The sequence below is a fragment of the Sciurus carolinensis genome, chromosome 5 (genome assembly GCF_902686445.1).
Source record: "Sciurus carolinensis chromosome 5, mSciCar1.2, whole genome shotgun sequence".
Lineage (NCBI taxonomy): Eukaryota > Metazoa > Chordata > Mammalia > Rodentia > Sciuridae > Sciurus > Sciurus carolinensis.
Window position 1 is genome coordinate 4,135,849 of NC_062217.1, and position 14,782 is coordinate 4,150,630.

At 44.9% G+C, this 14,782-nt stretch overlaps 1 protein-coding gene across 1 annotated transcript in view; it reads right to left on the reverse strand.

Annotated features, from left to right (window-relative positions):
- The window catches only part of Myo16 (myosin XVI), a 606,187-nt gene extending 593,208 nt beyond the window's left edge, over positions 1 to 12,979 (reverse strand). The window contains exon 1 of the mRNA XM_047554578.1: positions 12,742 to 12,979. The gene's annotated coding sequence lies outside the window, so the exon portion shown is untranslated. The remainder of the gene's footprint in view (positions 1 to 12,741) is intronic.
- Positions 12,980 to 14,782: the final 1,803 nt, after the last annotated feature.

The window sequence follows — 14,782 nt, forward strand, 5'->3', positions numbered from 1 at the left end:
ACAAAATACACACCCCACGGTCATACGCCCAGTGACCTGTTTCCTCCAGCCACACCCCACCTGCCTTCAGTTAGCACTCAGTTAATCCCATAAAGGATTAATTCACTAATTAGATTGAGGTTATGACCCAATCATTTCTCCTCCAAACCTTCTTGCATTGTCTCACATGTGAGCTTTTGGAGGATACCTCATATCCCAATCATGAAAACTTGCTTTCTGTTGAACCACAAGAAATCCCATAGCACCACAGACAAGCAACGGAGGGGTAAGAGATTACAGACTCCAAAAAACAGGAAAAACTCTGTAGTTAGGAAATCACACACACAAGCCTAGAAAAATGCATTCTTCAAAAGTCTGAGAGGTCCCAGAATCTGTGACCATGATTATTGGTGGTTTTTCCTTGTAGGAATCCTTACAAAGTGTGCAAAGAAACAGGGAGACATAGATCAAACAAAAGAACAAAATTAATCACTAGAAACCAACCCTAATGAAACTGAAATTTATCAATTACCTGACAATGAATTCAAAGAACCCTCTCAACAAAGCTCAATGAGCTTAAATAGAGCATAGACACACCACTAAGAAAAATCAGGAAAACAATGTATAAAACAAAATGCAAATATCAACAAAGAGAATGAAACTATAACAAAAAGAACAAAAGAGAAATTCTGAAGCTAAATAATACAAAAAAGAACAGGCAGAGAGATATCATTTTTTTCTGTGCTGAAAAAAAATCACTGGAAAGGTTCAACAGCAAACCAGGTCATTGGAATCAAAGAGAATCACTGAATTCGAAGAGAGGTTATTTTCAATTATTGAGTCAGAAGAGCAAAAAGAAGAAAAGAATGAAGAAAAATGAAGAGAGCTTAAGGACATATGAGATGCCATTGAATAGACCAATATGTGTATCGTGGATTTCCCAGAGCCTCCCACAGAGGCAGAAAGAAGCAGAGAGATTATTTGAAGAAATAGTGGCTGGAAACTTCTCAAATCTGAAGAGAGAAATGGACGTCTAAATTCAAGAAGCTCCACAGACTCCAGCTATGATGAGCCTAAAGCACTCACTGTGAGACACATTGTAATCACACTAGCCAAAGTCGCAGACAAAGAGAAAACCCAGATGCAGCAAGGAAATGTAATTAAGATGCAGAAGGAAGCTCCCCCAAGGTTATCAGAAGACCCCTCAGAATAAACCTTATAGGATAGAAGAGAATGGGATGAACTATTAAAAGTGCTGAAAAGAACAGAGAAAATACTAACCCATGATATTGTGTATGGCATGACTATCTTTCAAAAGAATATGAAATAAAAACTTTGCCAAATACACAAAAGTCAAGGGAGCACGTGACACCAGACCTGCCCTGTGAGCCAGGGTTAGAGAGTCCTTCAAGCAGGGACAGAGGGGATCAGAGACAGGAGACGAGCAAAAATACATGCAAATGTCAACACAGAGGCCAACACAAAACTCGTCAAGGGTGTAAAGCAGTCTTAGTTTTGTTATGATATTTAAAAGACAATAAGTTTAAAAAAATAAACATTTTAAAATACTGAGAATAATAGAGTATGAAGAATGAAATCACTGATATTTGAAAAAATTAAAAGACTTGAGCACAGAAATGACCTTAAAAATGGGTTGATGGACACACAGTATAAAATATGTGATCAGTGACACCAAGGACAGAAAGAAGGGAAAATGTAAAGGAAGTAGAAGCCTTTTATGTAATTGAAGCTGAATCGTTTCTAACTTGAAATAGATTCTAATAATAAGACGTCTTGTGTGATCCCCATAGTAACTACAAAGGAAATACCTACGGAAGAGATAAGAAAAAAAAAAAAAAAGAGGACGAAGAAGGGAAAGGAAACAAAGCATGTCACTTCAAGAAACCCAAAGAAACAGGGAAGGAGGTAGCAAAAGAGAGAGGAACCAACCTGATGCAAGAATACAGAAAAAGTTAACAAAATGGTAATGCTATGTCTTTTCTATCAGTAAATATTATGAAGATAAATGGATTAAACTTTCTGATACAAAAACGTAAGAGTGCTTGAATGGATTAAGCTACAAGATCCAATTATATAAACACAAGAAACTCACTTTTGATGTAAGCATACACATAGACTGGAAGTGAAAGACCAGAAAAGATACTCCATGCAAACAGCATCCAAAAGAAAGATGGCTATGCTTGTCTCAGACAGAATAGGCTTTAAGTAAAATTGCCACAAGAGACAATGAAGGAAATACACAATGATAAATAAGAAATAGCAATTGTAAATATATATGCATCCAACAACTGTACACCCAAATAAACGGAAGAATTGAAGTAGAAAAGAAGCAGTAAAGGAATAACATTAGATTTCAATATCCTATTTTAAGAACTGATAGAACCATGTAGAAAAGCACTAATAAGAAAGGGAATTTGAATAAGACTGTTGAGCAATCAGACCCAACAGGCACTTACTTTTAAAATACCCCACCCAACAATAGCACAGCACATTTTTTTCTCAAGCACACACTGAACATTCTTCAAGACAGACTACATGTTAGACCACAAATTAATTATTCATAAATTTTAAAAGCCTGAAATCACACCAAGTATCTGTTATGACCACAATGGAATGGAAGTAGAAATTAATAGCAAAAGGCCAACTGAGAAATTCACAAATATGTGAAGTAAATAAAATGGTCTTGCAAACTACTGGGTCAAAGAAGAAATTACAAAGAAAATTAGAAAATATCTTGAGACAAATAAAAGTGACCTGTCCATTGCAAATTAAAAAATGTTTCTGAAAGAAATTGAAGAAAATACAAATGAAAATAAAGATATCCCATATTCATGGATTGGAAGATTGGGTTGTTAAAATGTCCATAGCATATAAAGTGATACACAGATGCATCAAAATCCCTATCAGAATCCCAGTGACACTTGCCCCCCTCCAAAAAAAAATCCTAAAATGCATATGGAAACTCAAAAGACCCCAAATATCCAAAATACTCTTGGGAAAGAAGAACAAAGCTGAACACTCTTGCTGATTGTATAACATGTTAAAAGATACAGTAAGCAAAACAGTTTGGTGGTGGTTTAAACACTGACATACAAGTCAATGCACTGAGTAGAGATCCTAGAAAGAAACCCTTGTGTACCAGTCATGACCTTTTGTAAGGGGGCGAAGACTACACAGTGGAGAAAGCAAAGGAAAACTGAATATCCACATGCAAAAGAATGAATCAGATCCTTACTTTATATCATATACAAGAAACAAAGACCTAAACAGAGGCTCCAAAGCTATAAAGTTACTAGAAGAAAACACAATGGGAACTCTTCATGATATTGATCTGGCAATGATATCTTAAATATGACATGAACAGCAGGAGCAATAAGAAAAGACAATGAGACTATATCTAGCCAAAGAGCCTTCTGTGCAGCAAACAGTCAACACACTGGAAAGAGCCTACATACAGAAGGGAAGAAAAGTTTGCAGACCTGTATCTGATAAGGGGTTAATATACCAACTCCTACAACTCTACAGACAAAAGTGAACACAAAATCTGATATAAAAACAGGAGTTCTCCAAAGCAGACATCCAAACTCCAACAGATATGTGAAAAGGTGCTGGAACCATCAGTAGACTGCAGATTCAAGCCATGACAGGTTCACACCGTTAGGACGGCTATTACCAAAGAAATAATAAGCATTGGCAAGGATGTGGAGAAAATGGAATCCTAGCCACCTTGGTGGGAATGCAAAGCAGGAAGCTACTATGGAAAACCCGACGGAGGTTCCTGAAAAGATTGGAGGTAGAAACACTCCAAGGACCAGATGACTCCAACACAACTGAGTACAAGATCTGGAAGAGACATGCGCAGCACACTCACTGCAGAATCATTCACAACCACCAAGGCGAAAAATCTCAGACTCACGTTCCCACCAGTCGTGGGACGATAAAGAAAATGTGATATGTACGTATACATCTAGCACAAATGTACGCTCACATGTACAAATATTCCACTTTTATATACAGTGCAGTATTACTTAGCCTTTTAAAGCAAGGAACCCTGGCACATGCTACAAAACAGACGCCCCTCCGGGACATCGTGGTACATGAAACAGGTCAGTCACAAAGAAATGAACGCCACGTGATTCTTGCATGAGGTCCCCAGAGCACAGCCTCAGAGACAGAAAGCTCTGAGGGCTGGGGAGATGGAGCTCTTGTTCAATGGGTACAGGTTTTTAGTTAGCAAGATGAACCATTTCTGGAGATCTGTAGCACGATAGTGTTCATGAAGCTAACACGACTGTACTGCTCAATTAAAAACTTTTATGATGGTAAATTTTATGTGTTTTTAGCGATGGTTTTAAAAAATGACACCAAGTAAAACCCAAAACAAAAAACCAGTCAAACTTTACCATAAATTCTTAGAACATAAACCTTAGAAATGTGTTACCTCAGATCCCATTTTATAAATAAAAAGACTAGAGCCTTAATTTTATCTGGCTTTATTCTCAGACTCTGTGGTCAGGTTAGTTTGCAATCACTTATTTTTATAAACTATACGGTCTCCCCAAGTTGTAAAGGTTGGATAATGATTGAGAGGTGTGTGGTATATAGTATGTATATATTATTTTTTATGGGAATATGCACACCAGTTGTAAGCTTCGTGGGTGCTTCTTTGTGAAGCTGGGGACAACCCATGCACACCAGATCGATGGTATTTCAAACTCGCTGTCGTGGACCAGAGATCACCAGAGGCACAGAGGCACTCACATTTGCAGGTTGTGTTTTCGTTTTGTTTTGTTCTGTTTTGTCTTGTCGAACCAGGGATTGAACCACTGAGCGACATCCCCACCCCTTTAAGTTGCTGAGACTGACCTTGAACTTGCGATCCTCCTGCCTCAGCCTCCCCAGCCACTGGAGGACAGGTGTGCCCCCACACGGGCTTACGTTTGCAGTTCTCTCAGTATCCTGGCAAGGGATGGATGCCAACCTCACTTAAATTCACTTAGAAGAGCTGGATGACTTTTGTTTTCATTTTTTCACTGATTTTGGGCTTTATTCCAAGATGATGATTGATTTTTTTAAAGCTCTTCCTTGATGAAGAACACAAAGGAAAAAATAATGCTGAAAGGTTTTCAAATCGCCTTTAAACCTTCTCTCCTTTTTACCCCACCGGTGCCAGGCGGAGTTGGGCACTGCTCTTAGGCTGAACAGGACAGAGGAGCCAGGGCGAGGTCTTGCCCTCGCCCTCCGGTGGCTGGGGTGCAGTCCGGACGTCCTTCTGGGCTGGCATTGCTGTTCTCAATTTTCACGGAGGCTTTGCCCCTGGGGCCCAGCTAAGTGTCACCTCACAGTGGACCCTAGAGAGGGGGATGACATTTCTATGGGACTTTGTTGCTTTCTTGTAACAACCAGGGAGCAGTTACTTGCTCTTCAGCGTCTCCAGTTCCTTCCGTGTCTGCCTGATTTTCTGATTTCTGCCCGTTGGGCTGTGCTCCTCTTCCCATTTCAAAATCTGCTCCTCTGTGACCTGCCACACGCAGCTGTCCCAGTGTGATACTCACTGGGCACTTCTGAGTCTTCTGTGGGCTTTGGCTTCCCATCTCTGCAGTACTGGGGCTGCAGCAGGGCCCGAGGCAGGGCAGGCAAGAGCTCCGCCGCTAAGCTGGGCTCCAGCCCATTACCAACTACAGGCCAGAGCGTTTTTACCTAATATTTCTGTCACACACCTGTCAGCATCGATTTCTTACTGATTATAATGAAGCCTACCCCAGCACTAATTTCTATTTTTATTGCACAGTGATAATCTTGTTAGAAGGCGACCCAAACTTTCTAAGTGACCAGACTCCTGCTGGACAAACCTGCGGAAGAAGTCTTAATATGCTGACGTCCTCTCCGTGGCGGGTCAGCAACCCCTGGAGGTGACAGCTGCTCAGGACAGGCTTCGGCAGTGTTCTCTCACTCAGGCCTACACGTAGCCCTAGGAGGCACTGTGCCCGGCCATTTCACAGATGAGGCCAAAACAAGCTTTTCCTGCTATCATCGTCTTAGAGGACCACGGGACAGAGCAAGAATTCCAGCTGCTTCTCTGCCTCAAGCAAGCGCTCTGACGGACCGTTAGACTAGGCCGCCATTCCCACCTTGATGTCTGCTTAATAAAGTCCAGAAAGATCCAGCCTTCTTATCTGAATGCAGGTGCATCCGTGGCTTCAGCAAGCTCCCTTCCTGAGAAATGGTTTGCTCTACATTCACTACAGAACTCTTATTTGTTTCTTGTATGCTGTAATATAAAACCAGTGAGCTTAACCATATCAAATCTACATAACCTATTTAAAACATTCTCCTAGCACTCACTTATAAGTTTCCTCATTTCTTAGGCTATATTTCTTTTGTCTTGCTCTTGTATTCAGTTTTAAATCCCTGAAATAAATGGAAAGTTAATGGCTCTCTGTTCCAAATAATATAGATAAAAGGCATATTAATAGACTTTTTAAAGATGATTTGGGAGCTCACAGAATCACTCCGACCCAGGACTCCCAACCACATATTACTGAATGATTATAACTGGGAATCTAAATTGGAAAGAGGATGAGTAGCTGAATAAGACTTTATCATTCTTAAAGGAATTATTAAATATTTCAAATGTGTTCATTAAGGGCATACAGTACCACATGCTTGAGTTTTAACCTCCAAAGGTTTATTTTTAAAATACTAACTAATTCCAGGAACAAAAATGAATTAAAAATACTTTCAACATTTTAGTTAAGAGAGAAAAAGGAATTCAAAGGCTGGTTTTTATTCATAATTCAATATAACTTATTAAAATTTGAGCACTAAACTCATCCTTATCCACATATTCAAGATGTGTTTGGCCAAAAATGCCACAATAATATTTATGAAGTAGTAACTGACTTAGTTTAATTAAATTGCTTAATGGTTATTACTTCCGTCATGGTAACTGTGTGGACAAGTGACAAACACAAAAAACCTGGGAAAGAGATATGACATCATCTCTGAGATGGTATAAGTTATGACTTCTTTTTCTTTTTTCTCTTAAAAGCCTGTAAGTTCACAATTTATTTTTATATATCCATCTTCTTCTGGTAGTAAAATTTTCTTCCCAAAGTTGGCATGAAGTATATGGCAAACGTGAGCTTGGCTCTCCTGTCGCTGTGGGACAGGGATCAGCAAACATCTTCTATAAAAGAGTCAACTAGCAAGTGGTTTACACTCTGTGGGCCACAGGATCTGAGTTGCTCAGACATTCTTTGTGCTGTTTTGCTTTAAACCACAATTTTGAAATGTAAGGAGCATGCTTAGCTTGCAGGCTGTCCACAAGCAGACCACAGCGTGCATGCGGCCTTGCGGTGTGGTCTGGGCCCCCGGCTATAGGCTGTCTCCCACAGGGCGCTCGTTAAAGAAGCACCCTCCTTTCTTCTTACAAAGTGATAGGCGCACAGGGCAAATCATCATAGCTTTATGCACACCTGGCCACCAACCGGCTGGCAGTGTCCCTGAGGGAATCCCTCAGTCTCCCAGCGTCTTCCTTCCCTTCCTGGAGAAGGAGCAGATGACTGTAGAGGAAGGGAGGAGACAGAGTCAGGAGGAGCCGGACAGGATCTGGGATGATGCAGAAGAGAAAGGAACAGAAAGTGAGCTAGGGGCTGCATCCGGCCAGAGAGCAGGGAACTGTGGGAGCTGGAATCTCCGGAGACCATATCTGAGGTCCCAGGCAGCGTTCCCTCGTCATGTGCACGTGACACCCACCAAGCCTAGATGTGCACAGAGATCACGAGAGTGGTAATGACAGTACAGGGGAAAGGCAGGCACTTCACCAGAGCTTCACTGCTGCGGGGAGGGCGCCAGGGAGGCGCTTACAGAGGGTGGGGAGGTCTTTGGGAAGATGTTCTAGATTGATTCCAGCTGAGCACAGTGAGAGGCGGGTCGTGTCCAGAACTCAAGGGAATAGAGAAAGCCAGTGCGTTAAGAATTGCTGTGTTCTACGTGGAGAGGTACCAGCAAGCCAGTGTCGTTCAGAGGAGGCGTATGACCCAGGAGAGGGGAGACAGGCGGCAGGAGGTGGGCAGGGAGGGGTCAGGGGGACCACAACATGCGTCCTGCAGAGGAGAATGCACCTCACACCGTGGTAACAGGAAGTCATTTAAGTCCTTTAAGCAGCGGTTTCACAGACAAATTTGCATTTAAGATAAATCATTCTGGCAACTGTACGCCTGGCTCAGAGGGGCACAGGCTAGAGCAGGAAGATGAATTAGGACGGTCCCCGAGTCCTGGCTGCGGATGGTGAAGCCCAGACCCAGGGCACCACAGAAGGTCAGAGGAGGGAAGACTAATTGGAGCAACGCTGGTGAGACAAATTGCAAAACTGACGGAGATGGGAAGCGGGGGAGGGCAGGGGAGGAGCAGCGTGGCCAGGACACCAGCAGGAGCCTGGAGGGAGCAGGGACTCGGACCCCAGCTTGGGCATCAGCAGCCAGCGTGGAAAGGCGCTCCATCAGGGAAGGTGCCCACAGGCAGAGGCAGGTGCCAAGGCACAAAAAGAGGTCAGCCTGGAGATGCAGATGGGGAACCCGGGGACGGGAACCCGAGCCACAGCAAGAGTGGAGGGGAGGCCGAGGGCAGTTCGCAAAGTGGGAGAGGCGGAGGCCAGAGGAAGAGCATGCAGGGCCCACCTGAGGAGGCAAAGGGAGAAGGCCAGGCCATGGGTCAGGGAAGCTGGACCACAAAGGGCTGAGGAATACACCCGAATGAGACGGAGACAGTGAGCATGGACAGCACTTCCAGTGTCCTCCACATCCACCAAGATAAGCACTCGGCAGAAATTATAAATAACAGGTCATTTAAATAGCTGTTTTTTAAAAAACACAATTATAACTGGGCATAGTGGCACATGCCTGTAATCCCAGCAATTTGAGAGGCTGAGACAGGAGGATTGCAAGTTCAAGGCCAGCCTCACAATTTAGCAAGACTCTAAAAAACATAGTGAGACCCTGTCTCAAATCCCCAGTACAAAATCAAAACAAAAAACAATTATATATAAAGTATTATGATCCCATGTGGGACATACCTGGTCACATAGCAAGACTCCATATCAAACAAACAAAAAAATAGGTCGATTGTGTTTTGAGACTGACAGTTGGCAAGTATGTTTGAAAATATCAACATTTCGATTATGTCTACTTTTAATTACAGTTAGATACTGTGAATATAAACTTCCTTAGAAGCCTGGTGCATTATTAGATTTCTGATTATTGTAATAATAAGAATGGCAAGTAAGAAAATCTTTACAGACTGACTAGGAAAGAGAGGTGACCCCAGCTGCGAGGAGGGGCTAGGCAGGTATCACCCTGTGGTTCTCAGAGGCAGCGCTCATGACAAGGGCCAGGGTTTCACTGTGTCCCACAGTCTGACTCTGCCTCTGTAGGACCAGGGATTCCTGGTGAAAGCCTGTCCTCTCTGGGCACCTCTGGAGAACCTAGGATTGGCAGGCAAGGAGCGTGCTGCCCTGGTCCTAGGAGATACACAGTGTTCTTTTCAAAGTCAAGTTCTCCTATACTTGAACCACTGTTCATTTCTAGGAAATATCACAGAACTGCTCATCCATTTTTATCAATGTATACTGTCTAAAAATCATTGTTAGTCACATTTCCTTGAAAAAAGTTCATTCCCATGAGAGAAAATTTGAGTATAAATTCTTGACTTAAGTTGACCCATTTGTTCTCTGTAGTCAAAAGCACTGTCTAAATCCGTAGGGAGCCCCGGCTTGTGCAGGCGTCGGGATGTGAAGGTGGAGCAGCCATGAGGACACGTGAGCGAGGAGCACAGCCCCAGCAGGGCGTCTCACCTGGCAGGGGGTCTATGAGAGGGAGAAGGGCCAGGGTTGCATGACCTCCAGCGTCCTTGGCAGGGCAGGTGTGAAGGTCAGGGAAGATATTAGATGGAGAAGCAACTGGCAAGAGGCAGAGGTGTCTCTGCCATGGGTGAAGGCACTGTACTCTAGGGCTGCCTCCTCCCTCCGTGCACTTCAGGTGAACAGCACCTGCTGCTACTGCCTGGCTCCTAAGCTGGCATGGCCAAACTGCATGCATTGTTTAAAAAATCTCAGTAAGGCTTCCTTATTCGCTTGACATGCTCAGGTTTTGCTCTCTAGAGATCTTGAAGAACACTGTATTGTGCCTGGCACAGAGTCAAATACAGATACGAAGAGTAGCTAGGAAAAAGGCTGGGGGATGGAGAGCTGCATGCCACAGGCGGAGGAGAGGACAGAGAGCATGTGTCCACACAGGTCTCTAGGCTGGTCCCCACCTCAGGCATCATCAGGCACCCCCATTCCCACATCCCTGACACTCCAGGGGTGCTGGGAACACCGAGCCCCAGTAGCCCTGCCAACGTTTAGCCAGGTGATCATCAAAACATCACCCCAGTCCTCTGGCCTCAATCCCGGCTGCCCCCCATAGTACTAGCATCTTCAGCCAATCATTTCTCAAGTTCCTGTCCACTCTGGTATTTTCTTATTCTATGAACATGTGCTGTCAGGGCTTGGAATTGCCCAGGTGATAAGATCTGGAAAGAGCAGATACATTATTGAGGTGCTTAGCCGAGCACAGCCTCAAATTTTAAAAAGCATAATTTTCAAAGAGCTGAGTTCCAAAGCAATATCTTGTATCACATGAATATTTTAACACATTCATAATTTGTGAGTTATATACACACGTAGAGAATACACCCACACATATATTTGGATCACGTATACACTCTACATGTGATTATTTGTTTTACCCAACAGATTGTATTTTCCAACCTCTTAGGGAGGATGAGATGTTTCTACTTCTCTTTAGTTTCCTTCAAGAACATTTATGTCCTGCAATGGGTTCCTATTGAGTCGGTGTACTCCTTTATCTGCAGAGTACTGAATTGCCCACAGATCACATTAATGACCTGGAGCAGGAGCTACTGGAGCTTATATCTTCAAGCTTTTCAGTCCAAGGGAAGGGGATCTTTAGAGTATAAATTGCACAGGTAAAATACTTCAGCTATTTAGTGTGTGCTAAACAAATCATTTCACTTTATTAAATCCTCCCCCATTCTCAAAGGACACAGATGAACTAAACCATGGAAGTGCGCTCCCTAGATGACATTTTATTGATTAAACTAATTTTTCCTTTGGTAAATAAATATCACACTCTAGATGATTTTTATAGCATGCAATTTGGTCTCTGGGACGCATAAACACTGACTCTATTGCAATGACTTATATCCTGGTTTCCAAACAAGTCCACCAAACATAAAACTCACATGCTCACACAAGCTGGCCACATGTGGCAAGAGACCAGAGATGTTAACGGTAAGTATCTGTCACCTGTGCATGTATAACATCAGCGATCTAAAACAACTTTGAACACACAAATTTTACAGTAGCCTGAATCTATGGATGGGATAAATTGCCTTCAAAGCTTTTAAAAACATCAAGAGCAAAATTAACTTATTCTGGCAGCTATACAATGATCCCATGAGGAGGAACCTTGATAGTCCACCTCTTTTTTTTTTTTTTCCCCCTGCCGAGTCAGTGATTCCAGGATCTCATGGATGACTTGTGGTCCCTTGTCCTTCCTTTGGATTCTAAATGAAAAGCTCTGAAGGACTGCGGGAGCATCATACAGCGCCGGAGAATGCGAGGCAAACAGTAACCATCATCCCCGCTTGGACTCCAGACCTTTCACGGGATTCTCAAAGAAAGCCACAACTCCAAGGAGGCTGAGAGCGTCCCCAGCTCCCGCGCTCGCTCGGGAAACACAGACCTGGCTTTCTGCTCCTTCACTTCTCTGGCCAATTTGGAGCAGCCAAGTTTGACTTGGTCCTGCTTAGCAATGGCTTTTCCTTCACCCGCTAAATGAATCTTTCAAGTGGCAAGGGATTAGCACGCGATGTTAATGTATTGGTTCGCTGCCCCCAGACAGTTCTGAGCCACAAGTGAGTGTTCACTGGTTTTCTATAAAATCACAGAAATACTAAGAGAACTTGACGAAAATCACCTTCGTTTCCTTTCCGGAGGTACCAGGTACCCGTTAAACCAAGCGCTTCCACCGACCTACTTGGTTTTACCTCGCCAGGGAAGAGGGGTGAGGAACAAGAGCCCTTAGTAGGTGCCACGCCGCCCGCGGACCTGCCCATCACTTAGTCACCCGCCTCTAAGACAATGGAGCGGACCTCGCCCGCGGGGGTCTCAGTGAGAGGTCAGTGGGATCAGAGAAGAGGCGACAGCTGGAGAGCCCTCCTTCTCTCATACATCTTTGTTCTCCGACACAGTCTCCCTTTCCATCCCCAAAGAAAAAGAGAAAGAGGAAGCACAGCCCCCGCCGCCCCCAGCCGCGGTTGCATAGGTGACCGCGCCGCTTCTGCCATCTCCCTTAGCAACGCAAGGCTTCCGCGTCCCTCTAAATTGCCAGCTTCGCCCCCTCGTCCTGGGCTAGGTCCAGAGTTCAGAGGGCTGCTGCCCGCGACCTCCATAATCACACCCTGAGGGTTGCCAAGTCTCCGCGATCCCTTTCGCTGGAAGGAACCGAGAAGCCTCCCCCCACGCCCCGCTGGCGTGTCCAGCCCGCTCGGTGCTGGGGCTCCGGCTGGAGACCCAGCGCCCTCCCCGGGACGCCTGCCCACCACCTCCAGGCCCCGAGGCGAGGCTGCTCCGCCAGCTTCCCCGCGCTGGGGACCGCGCGCCCGCACCGCCCCTACCTGCAGGAGAAGGGTCCGCGGGACTCGGCGCCGCCCGCGCAGCGAAGGTCCGGACTCGGCTCGGGAGCAGCCCGCGCGGCGGCCGCAGGCTGAGACGGTCGCTCCGCCCGCCCCTGCGACCCGCAGCCGCGGCGTCGCGGCGACACTGCCCTGCCGCCCCGCCCCTCCGCCGGCGCCCCCCGCGCGGTAGCCGCCGCGGGTCGTGGACGCGGCCCCAGCCCAGGCGCCGCGCCCCGCTGCCGGCCTCGCGCGGCCGCTCACTCTCCTGCCTCGCGGGCGCGCTGACCGCCGGCAGTGCCGCCCGGCCGCCAGGTCTCCCGCCCCTCGTCTCACGCGCCCTCACGCGTGCTCGAGCCCGCCTCCCGGGTCTGGCGCCGTCCTCCGCGGCTCCCCGCCCCTCGCCCGGCCGCCGAGCTGAGAATGGGGCTCACGCTTCAAACTTTTCCGTCCTGACTCTGCAAGAAGCCAGAGCCCTGCCGGGAGCGGGGACCCCGGACAGTCCGGCCAGAACAAAGGCCATCGCGGGGACTGTGGCAGTTGTCGCCAAGTGCGACGAGTGACCGACCCGTTTTAAAGCGACAGAGGCCAGCCCAGTCCTTCCCCTCTCTGGCATTCAACAGCGTCCTGAAATCTGCTCCAAAATATGAACTTGGGCGTGGGACAGGAGGAATGAGGGCAGGACCAGCCTTCCCCTGGCGGACTGCTTGCCCCTGCCAAGATTTCCAGAACCTCGTAATGCGTCCGCTGTGACAAAATGCAACCTGTACCCGCCCCCAATTTGGTTCTTAATTGCCGGTAAAATGTTCCTTTGTCCACATTTTCCCATGAGGGATAGATATATGCTATTTTAATTCTGGGGTTAATGAGGTGTGTGTGTGTGTGTGTGTGTGTGTGTGTGCACCCACACACATATTATACATGCACACACATGCATAAAACAGCAGGGGGCCTTGTACGTAATGCACACTCAGTAACTACCCAAACGAGTTTGTAACCAATTCATTGTTAGATACATTGGGATATACTGTGTGACAGCCGATTATATAAAACAGTCTGCAGAGGCTATAAACTTCATTCATATATGACATCATAACACTGCATTTTCAGGAACGGATTAAGTGACTTGAGAAATTTCCTAAGTTGCCGTTTATTTTTCATATTTTAAGCGCATTGAAATACATTCCGTGAATTTTAAGATACCGCCAATTAGGCTAATTAACTTACAGTTACCATGAGACTATATGGAGTTTTCCATGCAGAAGGTGGCAAGATGGGAGAACCCAGTCAGAGTTAGTTCTTCTAAATAAAATTTGCAAAATTATCAGACTGATCAAAATAGTTCAGCATATTACCAAGAACAACGTAGGCTGGCAAGAATGGCTGTGAATCAGAAGTAAAATAGCTATTTCAGCAGCCACTTGTTTGCCTGGCATCTAATTATTTAGCACCAGAAAAACATAAATGTGGGGTGAGGGATCTCACGTCTATGTTCATTCCATTGCATAGTATTTGAAGTCATTCTTTTCCCTTTATACTGTAAGATTTGTATAGGAAAAGACAGGTGCACAAGTTTAGCTTAATAAAATTATTTCTGGTAGCCAGTGTTTAAGAATGAAGAGTGTGGTTCCCTCTCTCATTCCTAGTATTGGTAATTCATATCTTATTTTTCTTCCCCTGATTGTTGAGAATAGAATATCAATTTTATTGATCTTTCCAAAGACCCAACTTCCTGTCCTATTGATTTCTCCCTTGTTCTTCTTTATTCACATGTGACTTACTTATATTGTAACTGTGATTATTTTTTATTTCCTCAGTTTTGTTTGACTTAATATTCTCTTATTGTCCTTACTTTACATAGTAAAAATATGACAATTAATTCGAGACCTCTTTTTTACAGATGCATTGAGTGCTATAAATTTCTTACTAAATACTACCTTAGTTGCATCCCCCACATTTTAACATATCTTTTTATTTACACTGTCTTCAGTTATAATTTCCCTTTGGGCTTCTTTTCATCTATGGGTTATTTAGTTCAAATTCT